Source organism: Ipomoea nil, unplaced genomic scaffold, assembly GCF_001879475.1.
Source record: "Ipomoea nil cultivar Tokyo-kokei standard unplaced genomic scaffold, Asagao_1.1 scaffold0202, whole genome shotgun sequence".
In the NCBI taxonomy this organism is placed as follows: domain Eukaryota; kingdom Viridiplantae; phylum Streptophyta; class Magnoliopsida; order Solanales; family Convolvulaceae; genus Ipomoea; species Ipomoea nil.
The window spans coordinates 1,474,485-1,486,522 of NW_017616630.1; the positions used below are offsets into that span (position 1 = coordinate 1,474,485).

At 30.9% G+C, this 12,038-nt stretch overlaps 1 long non-coding RNA gene across 1 annotated transcript; it reads left to right on the forward strand.

The window, feature by feature from the left end:
* Positions 1–1,909: 1,909 nt before the first annotated feature.
* On the forward strand, positions 1,910–8,890 carry LOC109189792. The gene is made up of 3 exons (XR_002055633.1): positions 1,910–1,922; positions 3,631–3,641; positions 8,590–8,890. It is a non-coding gene; the product is annotated as an uncharacterized LOC109189792 (long non-coding RNA).
* Positions 8,891–12,038: the final 3,148 nt, after the last annotated feature.

The following is a 12,038-nucleotide window of genomic DNA, read 5'->3' on the forward strand; positions in this document are numbered from 1 at the left end:
AAGTCAACGCTAACCTTACGCACGGCAAATCACGATTGAAAACGTCCAAGAACTTTTTCCAACAGAGGTGACCGTCGGACTTCCTTCGTTCATAATCTCAGATGACCACCGGTAAAAGCATTTCAAGAAACAAGTAACGTTGTCGTTCAGACACCAAATACAGGAAAAACCTTAGCGGCGACGTAAAACCCACCGGGAACGCCGGAAACCGCTGCGACCATCCAACTTTCGACGAGTCGAAAATCCCAGTTTCATCGGCAAAAGAGGTCCGCCCTCCCTCGACGTCGCCGTCAAGAGGGAACGGGAGTCCGAGATGAGACATGAAAACATATAAGTCGGAGAACAATGGAGAGAAAAAAAATATATTGAGAAAGTAAAAAAAAAAAAAATGCCATGTCATATTTTTAATACATATTTAAATAAGTCAATAAAAAAATACCTCCACATCAGCATATTATAATGGGTAACTTGATGGCAACCTGCTAAAAAGTCTAGACGAACAAAATTTGATGGTTTATGCATCGAAACAGCATATATGAAAGGTCAGGATGCGGCATGAAGAATCGCAATTGGTTCATGGTGGGATTTGACACTTTTGCCAAAAAAAAATGATTTCTGGAAAATGAGTTTTTTTTTTTTTCCGAAAACATTTTTCTTTTCAATGTTTGACTGCACAACAGAAAATTGTTTTTGTGTATTTGAATCATTTTTTTTTGTGTGTATTTGATTTATTTTTCAGAAAATGTCTTTGTGTATTTGGTTCATTTTTCAAAAAATGAACATGAAAATGAGTAGAATTGTATACTTAAACATTTTCTATATATTCAAAAAAAAAACATTTTTATTGTTTTGTTTAGAATATAACAACTTTTATTTTAGATTCCATGCAACATAAGTTTTGGTTGTATTTAGTGGTGGTGGGCGGCGGTGGGTGATTGGCTGCCCCACTGCTGCAAACGAAAAATGGCTTCCACCAAAAAAAAAAAAAAAAAAAGGAATGTCATTTTTCAGAAAATTCTCTCTCAAGCCAAACACTAAACACCTAGAAAATGATTTATGGATTCATTTTTTGGGTTTCCAAACGCACATCTAGTATAATTGACTAATAATTATTATGATAACAAAGCTAATAATCTATCTATACTTATTATTAAAAAAAAAAATTCTTTATTTCATTTTTGCCTAATCACTTCTTCCCAAGCAATAGAAAAGGAAAAATGAAAAAGGAAACCGAATTAACTTATTAATAATAATAATAATAATAATAATAATAATAATAATAATAATAATAATAATAATAATAATAAAAATAAATAAATAAATAAATAAATAAATAAATAAATAAATAAATAATCTATATCTATACTATAATTAAAAATAAAATCCTATTTACTTGATTTCTCACTCAAACAATAGTAAATAGTAAAGGTAAATTAAAAAAGGAACGTAAATTAAAAAGGGAATAGAAATATGTCACAATAATATTCTACATCATCAATTAAAAATAGAACTAGAATTATGTATATTGGAAAATAAAATGAATATTAATAATTGACTGAAAATTGAAAATGGAAAAATGAATGGAAATTTGGTTAATTGAAAAAGGAAATGAATATTAATAATTGACTGAAATTTATTTTTTTTTAAAATCCATAATTGACCAAAATGGAAAAGAAATGGTCATATTATTGTATTTTAATTTTTCACAATAATATTACATAGTAGAATAAATCAAATCACAATTATATCATAAATCCTTCACAATTTCAAACAATGGAACGGAAATTAAAAATGAAAAGAAAATATTTCAATAATAATATTCTACATCATCAAGTAAAGGAAAATTAAAAATGAAAAGGAAATATTTCAATAATAATATTCTACATCATCAATAGTAAATGAATATTTTAAAAATAGTAAAGGTAAATTAAAAATGAAACGAAAATTAAAAATGAAACGGAAATATTTCAATAATAATATTCTACATTATCAAATAAAAATAGAACGGAAATTAGGTAAAAATATCATTGCATCTATATTCTAATTGACTAATTGTCTGAAAATAAAAAAAAATAATTGAATGAAAATGAATCTAATATTACTAATTGACTAAAAATATAAAAGGATATGAATATTAATAATTGATCACTAATTGAGTGATATTCTACCATTATATATTTTCACCCGAGTAACCAGTCTGGATGGACTGAAGGTGTTAGCTCTAGACGAGGATGGACAAGATTGTGTTGCCACTACCAATGCCGTCTACAGAGGCGGAGGGACAGAGAAGGTCATAGGGTGAGAAGCGAAGAGGTGGGGAAAAAGTTGGGAGCGACGGAGAGGCGGAGACAAGGCTGTGAGCGACGGAAAGGCAGAGATTTAGCCAAAGACCAAATAGGTTTCGCCTGTCATAGTCTTTAGAGATGATGGCTGGGTGGAGTCATGGAGTGATTGAGACACAGAAAGAGTTTTAGGTGAGGAGAGGGAGAGGCAAGTGGCGCAAATGAGGGTTGAAGTTTGAATCCCTAACATTAAGCCTATATATATATATATATATATATATATATATATATATATATATATATATATATATATATATATATATATATAGGGTTGCATTCAAATACAAACCCCCTTAAAATACAAACTTGAGCTCGTGCACACATTAACATACTTACATGCACATAGTGCGCACTGCCAACAATTTCTAGGATTAGCTCGTGCACACATTAACATACTTACATGCTCACAGCGCGTAGGAGGAAAAATCACAACCATCCATCAAAGATCGTGCACACATTAACATACTTACATGCACACAACGCGTATGAGGGAAAAATCACAACCATCCATCAAAGCTCTTGCACACATTAACATACTTACATGCACACTGGACACACTGCCGACAATATTTGGGATTAGTTCGTGCACACATTAACATACTTACATGCACACAGTTTGTATTTTAAGGGGGATTTGTATTTTAAGGGGGGTTTGTATTTGAAATTAATCATATATATATATATATATATATATATATATATATATATATATATATATATATATATATATATATATATATATATATATATATATATATATATATATATATATATATATATATATATATATATATAGATGTGTATTCAAATGAGGACAAGTATATTATAGAGGACTGTAAGGACAGATGTAGTGTTTGTCATTAGTCGGTATATCGTGTGCATGGCCGAATGTAGTCGTGTGCCACAGTTTGTTTGTCGCGTGCTAGATTTGTTAATTTATAGAGCCTGGGTTCGAAACCTGATGTTTACATTTATTCTTGTATGCCATTATGTATTAAGTTGTGTGCCTGGTATTAATTTGTTGTGTGCCCATTATTTGTCCTCATAGTCCTCTATATATTGTTGTCCTCATTTGAACTCAACCCTATATATATATATATATATATATATATATATATATATATATATATATATATATATATATATATATATATATATATATATTGAAAGGTTCCCATGCGGATGAATGCTTCTCGTGCGGATGTACGGTTGATTAATGTGCGTGAGTGTTGTGCTTAATGTGCCTGGGATTTGTACTTAATGTGCGTGAATGTGTAAAATGCAGCAGAAAATATTGATGTCAGCTTCTTCCCCATCCCAGTAGCCATTGCCCCCTCCCTGATGATGATGATGCGGAGGCGGGCTATGGTGGTTAAGAATTATGGGAATAATACAACAGAAATCCACACTTAGCTGCTGTGCATATTTTATTGTGCGTGCGTCATCTATATAAACATTCAACTGCACTGAAGGTAGCTGATAATCCAGAATCCATGGCCAAATTGAAGGAAGAAGTAACAAGAAGCTTGGTCGTTAATGTGCGTGAGTTTCTGTTCTGCTTCCTTCTGAGCACGTAATTATGAAATACTCACGCATATTAAGCACAAATCTCATGCACATTAAACACAATACTCAGGCACATTAAGTACAAAACTCACGCATATTAACATGACGCACATTAAGTACAAATCTCAGGCACATTGAGTACAAATCTCACGCACATTAAGTATAAACCTCACGCACATTAATCCACCGCACATCCGCACGGGAAGCAACAAATGCACCTGATCCCTTCCCTATATATATATATATATATATATATATATATATATATATATATATATATATATATATATATATATATATATATGAAAAAGTTCAAATGCAGCGAGACCTTCCCGTGCAGCGATTTTTAGAATACTCACAACAATGAAATACAAAATACACCAAAAAATACACATCTACAAAATAAAATATACCATATAACTCCCTACCACTAATGGTGTATTTTTGGAGATATATATATATATATAAAAGATCAAATGCAGCGAGACCTTCCCGTGTGGCGGTTTTTAGAATACTCACAACAATGAAATACAAAATACACCAAAAAATACACATCTACAAAAAAAAAAATACACCATATAACTCCCTACCACTAATGGTGTATTTTTTAGAGATGTGTACCTAATTTGTGTGTGTTTTTGTAGTGCATTTTTTAACGTTAATGATGTATATTTTTTTTTTTTAACTATTGCTGTATTCTGAAAACCGCCGCATGGCAGCACTGCTGCATTTTTTAACGTTAATGGTGTATATATAGGGAAGGGTTCATGATGAATATTATTTTCACTGTTATTTTAAATAATATTTTTATAGTTAATTTGCAATAAGTAACTAATTTTATATTTATTTTTTATTTATTATTGTTATATTTAGTTTTATTAATATTGTTTAATTTTAAGTTGTTTTAATTATTGAAGTTGTTCTATTATTTGAATTTTGTCAGTCTAATAATTCCTTGATCCTAATTTAATAATAATAATAATAATATTAATTGTAGTAGTACATGATCAACAGGAGTTTAATAAATGTAGATTAGTTATATATGGACTCTAATAAGATTATTATTATTATTATTATTATTATTATTATTATTATTATTATTTTCTTCATGTCAATCGTAAGATGCGGACGAAGAGAGAACCGACCGATTCGCACGAATCAGAGCGCCGAAAGAAATGGTCACTTTACACAGTTCGCACCAAGAATTGGAGCTAATCACATGGATCATGTATCAGTATAGCAGAAGAATGGTTGAGGCTAATGGGTATAAAATGGGTGCAAATACGAAGGGAGAGGATCATCAATTTTGCCCAGGACCAATTCCGGTGGCGGTGAACAGAGACTCTCCGTTGGCGGCAAAAATTTCGGTCGGTACGGCTTATTGTGGTGGCGGCGAGGTTTGGGCGTGTGATTCATCTTTTGGCGCAGCAGTAGTGGCATAAGCAATTCTTTTACTTTCTTCATTTTCCTACCTTTTACCTTTTAATTTCACATTTTTGGAATCTGTGTTGTGCTTCTAAAGCAAATCATGAATTCATTAAAGCAAATCATGAATTAATTATGCTTAATTTATTGGTGATATTGTTCTGATGAAGAGTTTGTCTCCTGGTTGCGTTTCAAAGCTTTTGCACTGTAATCAATATTTATAATCTTTATCTAAGCTAGAAGGTGTTTACGGTTAATTGTTAATCTCAATTTCATTTAACATTTTAATATGATTTGCTAAATTGTTCTTCTAGGAATGATATTGTTATGAATGTTTTGTAATCATTTAAGCGTAATTTTGCCAATTGAATTATGTTTTATACTTTGTTCGTAAATGGTTATTAATTCATGTTCCTAGGCTTTCTCATCTTGATTGTTATTTGATTTCTTTGGTTCCTAACGATTCATTTACTTATTTATTGAATTTTAATTTAATTATCCTGCACTCGAGTTGATTCTTATCTTTGATCTTCGTTTTTATCATTATTAAATTGTTAAGTCAGTTACTTTAATTTCAAGTTATTAAATTGCATTGCATCAATTCTCTGTGGGATCGACCTTTGCATTTGCACACTATTACTACAGTGATTCGTGCACTTGCGAGGACTATTAAAATTGTCCATCAATTTTTGGCGTCGTTGCCAGGGAATTGTTTAACTTGCAATTTAAATTTTTGTTCTTTTTCTTTCCTTAATTGCTTGATTTTTTCGCTCCCTTCATTATTGTCATCTCTTTCATTTTTAATCTTGCATTTTATTTAACTCATTCGTCCATTTCTTAACACGGCTTGATTTTTTTTTCTCCATCTCTTTATTATTATTGTCATTTGTTTTTTTCTTTTTATCCTTGCTTATTTATTTGATTCATTAGTCCATTATACTTTTTGAATTTTTTTTTTCTCACAAATCAAAATTTGAAATCTTCCACTTTTTGAAAGAAAAAAAAAATGAATGAGCTTACCGACTTGGCTTTTCAAATAAACAGATTATCCAAACAAGTGGATAATATGTGCTTTTTTGTAAGCTCAAACCACAATAATCCTTTTAATAATGGTTTTGGACAGACACATCCAATGAATGTTTTTAATCAAAGCCCTGTGCATGACCCGTTTTATAATTCTTATAATTCGGGTTGGGTCACCCTAATTTTTATTGGGGTAATAATCAAAATGAGTTTCAACCATATCATTCTAATTTCTCTTGGGATGATAATCAACATGATTATCAATCAAGTCGTCCTACTTTTTGGGATGATGATAAAAAATATTTTCAACTTAGTCATCCTAATTTTTATTGGGGTCATAGTCAAAATGATTTTCAACCAGTTGAGTCACCCCAACCTAAAAACCCATCTTTGGAAGATACCTTGCAGGATTATATACAGACCTTCAATAGGCGGCAAGAAGCTTATGAGCATCAAATGCAGCAAGAAGCAGATGAGAACCGATTCCAACAACATGAAGCTTCTTTGAAAAAATTAGAAATACAAGTGAGGCAAATCGCCGAAGCTTTGCAAGGAAATGTGCCAGGTAAGTTACCTAGTCAACTTGAGGAAGCTAAGCTTGGTGAAATGATTGGAAACAAAATAAAAGATAATATCAATTGTCAACAAACTGAAATGATTGAAAAATTGACTAATGATGTTGATGATATTGTTGTTGAAAAGGATGAGCCTCAATTGCATAAATCTGATAACCTTTATGTGCCTCCCAAGCTTTATGTGCCCCCAGTCCCTGTTGATGAAAGCTTTGAAAACACCAAACTTATACAAAATAAAGATTGTGAGGAAGAGGAGCCTTATGTATCACCCAAGCCTTATGTGCCCTCAGTTCCTTATCCAAATAGACTAAAAAGTTATGTGCCTGAAACGGTAAGTGAAATGGTACAAAAAGAATTGCCCCCAATCCTTATTGATGCTCAAACAGACAAATTGACCAAAAATGTGCTTGCTGAAACTGCTGAGTTTCCAATTTTTACATCTATGAATCTGTCTGATAGATCTAACCAAGTTTTTGCAGTTAAGAGGTTGAATTTTGCTGATGATGGTAAGTTGGAGTTTGATAAAATTCAAAAAGAAAATCTTTTGAATGTCGTTGATAAATCAGTTTGTTCTTATTATTCTCAAACTGCAGGGCCATATGAGAATTTCACAAATAAAAAATCTAATAAAGGAGGACTCTCTTTGTCTTCTTTTCTTTCCTCTCACAAAATTGGGGGCAATGTTGAAAATAAGTGTAGGGAAGGGGTTCTACCCACAAATCACAAAAAAATTAAAAAATTTTAAAATTTTAAATTTTCTTATGTATATTTTCTTAAGCCATTTTATTTTAAAACTCTAGCATTAGTTGAGCTTTGTCCTAAGTCTTTTAAATATTCGGTGATGAAAATAATGCATATTTTTTGTCAACTCTTAGTGTGTATATTGCTTTTGACTAGTTGTTAATTTCTTTAATTTTATATCTTTGTCAAAAAACCAAAAAAAAAAACAAAAAAAAAATCCAAAAATATCAAATATAGACAAAAACAAAAAAAATATCATAAATAGAATTTACAAAATCACAAATACCCTTATATGTTTTATGCATTTTATTTAATAGTTTATATGTTGGTTTCACTTTATATTACCTTTTTCAAATTCTTAAATAAATTCTTGAGTGCTATAAATTGTGGTGTAGTTTGTTGATTCAAGGATCATCTTTATGGCATAAGTGGGGTGAAAAGAAAAGATTTAAAAAAAAAAAAAATATATATATATATATATATATATATATATATATATATATATATATATATATATATATATATATATATATATATAGGGTCAGGTTCCTGTGAGGTCAGGTCTTCCCGTGCGGTCAGTGCGACATACACCATTAGATATGCATAAATGCACCACACAGTGTTCGTAAATACACTATATGTGTGGTGTATTTTATTTTTGTGTGGTGCATTTTTGGGCATTTCATTCTGGTGTATTTTCGAATATTGTATGGTGCATTTATGCATACCTAACGGTGTATGCCGCACTGACCGCACGGGAAGACCTGACCTCACATGAACCAAAATCTATATATATATATATATATATATATATATATATATATATATATATATATATATATATATATATATATATATATATATATATATATATATATATATATATATATATATATATATATATATATATATATGAGAGTGTTTGTTTATTTATTTATTCTATTTGCAATAAATCAGAGATTCTACTCCGCTGAATCAGCCACCTACACATGTACCATAAATAAATAAATAAGTGTCGTGGTCTGGTTTATGAGTACACACAAAATTGAAAACCAAACATGCCTGGCGTAAACTGGCGAGGTTTTTTGAGGAAGTTCTCTTTGGAAAAAGTCGTAAATAAAAAAAATAATGAGTGAACTTTGGAATAGACGAGCATTTGCATTTTAAATTTCAATAAATGTCTTCGATCTTTGTTTCTTTCATGTTTTGCACCTGCACTGTGATAGAATATTTTCTGAATTTGGTTTAGCTATGTTGCATTTGGTGAAATTTTTCATATTTATTCTATTGAGTTTTTGTATAGTTCATATAAGGGGTATCAGCACACGAGCACAAGTTTTATATTTATTTTAGTTGCTAAAATTTTTAATTTCTAGTCAATTGTTTTATGCATTCTTTGAGTTGACATTAATTTTGCATTGATGAGGCAAATAAATTTGAAAGGCTATTTGGATAAAGTTTGATCTAATATTTGATTTTTTTTATTTTCTTTTTAATAATGCCTTTGCTTGAGGACAAGCAAATAAATAAGTGTGGGGAGATTTGATGAATATTATTTTTACTGTTATTTTAAATAATATTTTTATAGTTAATTTGAAATAAGTAACTAATTTTATATCTATTTTTATTTATTATTTTTATATTTAGTTTTATTAATACTGTTTAATTTTAAGTTGTTTTAATTATTAAAGTTGTTCTATTATTTGAATTCTGTCAGTCTAATAATTCCTTGATCCTAAGTTAATAATAATAATAATAATAATAATAATAATAATAATAATAATAATAATAATAATAATAATAATAATAATAATAATAATAATAATAATAATAATAATTGTAGTAGTACATGATCAGCAGGAGTTTAATAAATGTAGATTAGTTATATATGGACTCTAATAAGATTATTATTATTATTATTATTATTATTATTATTATTATTATTATTATTATTATTATTATTATTATTATTATTATTATTATTATTATTTTCTTCATGTCAATCGTAAGAAGCGGACGAAGAGAGAACCGACTGATTCGCACGAATCAGAGCGCCGAAAGAAATGGTCACTTTACACAGTTCGCACCAACAATTGGAGCTAATCACATGAATCATGTATCAGTATAGCAGAAGAATGGTTGAGGCTAATGGGTATAAAATGGGTGCAAATACGAAGGGAGAGGATCATCAATTTTGCCCCGGACCAATTCTAGTGGCGGTGATCAGAGACTCTCCGTTCGCGGCAAAAATTTCGGTTGGTACGTCTGATTATGGTGGCCGCGAGGTCTGGGCTTGTGATTCATCTTTTGGCGCAGCAGTAGTGGCATAAGCAATTCTTTTACTTTCTTCATTTTCCTACCTTTTACCTTTTAATTTCACATTTTTGGAATTTGTGTTATGCTTCTAAAGCAAATCATGAATTAATTATGCTTAATTTATTGGTGATATTGTTCTGATGAATAGTTTGTCTCCTGGTTGCGTATCAAAGCTTTTGCACTGTAATCAATATTTATAATCTTTATCTAGAAGGTGTTTAGGGTTAATTGTTAATCTCAATTTCATTTAACATTTTAATATGATTTGCTAAATTGTTCTTCTAGGAATGATATTGTTATGAATGTTTTGTAAACATTTAAGCGTAATTTTACCAATTGAATTATGTTTTATACATTGTTCATAAATGGTTAATAATTCATGTTCCTAGGCTTTCTCATCTTGATTGTTATTTGATTTCTTTGGTTCCTAACGATTCATTTACTTATCTTCTTGAATTTTAATTTAATTATCCTGCACTTGAGTTGATTCTTATCTTTGATCTTCGTTTTTATCATTATTAAGTTGTTAAGTCAGTTAATTTAATTTCAAGTTATTAAATTGCATTGCATCAATTCCCTGTGGGATCGACCTTTGCCTTTGCACACTATTACTACAGTGATTCGTGCACTTGCAAGGACTATTAAAATTGTCCATCAGTTCATGTGCGGGTATAGCTTCCCGTGCGGTTGTGCGGTTAGATTTGAGTCGTTGATCAAATCTAGATCAACGGCTCAAATCAATGAAAATTTAAATAAAAAAAAAAACGCGTGTCTGGAAGAAAGCCACGCACCTTTAAGTGTTAGATCTTAAGCACAAACTGACGCACATTAAGTACAAAACCCACGCACATTAAGCACAATCTCACGCGCATTAAACACAAAACCCATGCATTTAAGTATTAACTCACAGACCTTAAGTTTCAACAACTACTGACATTAAGCACAAACTCACGCATATTAAGTACAAAACCCACACACATTAAGCACAATCTCACGCACATTAAACACAAAATCCACGCACTTTAAGTATTAACTCACAGACTTTAAGTTTCAACAATTACTGACATTAATCACTAACCTCACACACAATAAGCACAAACCCTATGCAAATTAAGCACAAACTCCACTCACATTAAGAACAAATCTCACGCATCTTAAACACAAAAGCCCAAACTTTAAGTTTTACCAACTACTCACATTAAGCACAACCCCACGCACATTATGCACAAAACTCACGCACCTTATGCACAAGACTCACACATCTTATATACAAAACTCACGCACATTAATCACAGAACCGCTCACATTAATTTTGACCTATATTCAAAAATTACAAAATTACCACCGCATTTTTTAAAAAAATTTTGGTAATCCTGGACGTTGGTTTAAGCGAGATAAATGGCCCAGATTAAACCGCACAATCGCACCTAAGCACTTTAACCGCACCAAAACCTAATTCTATATATATATATATATATATATATATATATATATATATATATATATATATATATATATATATATATATATATATATATATATATATATATTGAAAGGTTCTCGTGCGGTTGAATGTTTCCCGTGCGGTTGTGCGGTTGATTAATGTGCGTGAGATTTGTACTCAATGTGCGTGAGATTTATACTCAATGTGCGTGAGTGTTGTGCTTAATGTGCCTGAGATTTGTATTTAATGTGCGTAAACGGGGGTTATCTCTATTGACTACGTGATGTCAAAAGATAACGTAGCGGCCGCTAACTCGCTAACCCGAGGGTAAGCAAATGGTTGTGGAGAAATTGGAACGAGGAATGGGTCTAATGCCCTTGGACTAAAAGTTCTATAGTGGATACCCAACCTAGCTGACACCTAGGTTCAATGGGACAACTAAATTATGGAACGGAGCGTGTCACTGTGGGGGTCTCGGACTCCCTACCACTCCTCGTTAGAAACAGTGACTCCCGCGTAAGGTTAGCATGTTGATGCTTTAGTGATTCGAATGTCGGTTGACATGTGTGAGTATGCGGGATACTCGGAAAAGAATCACCTATGTGA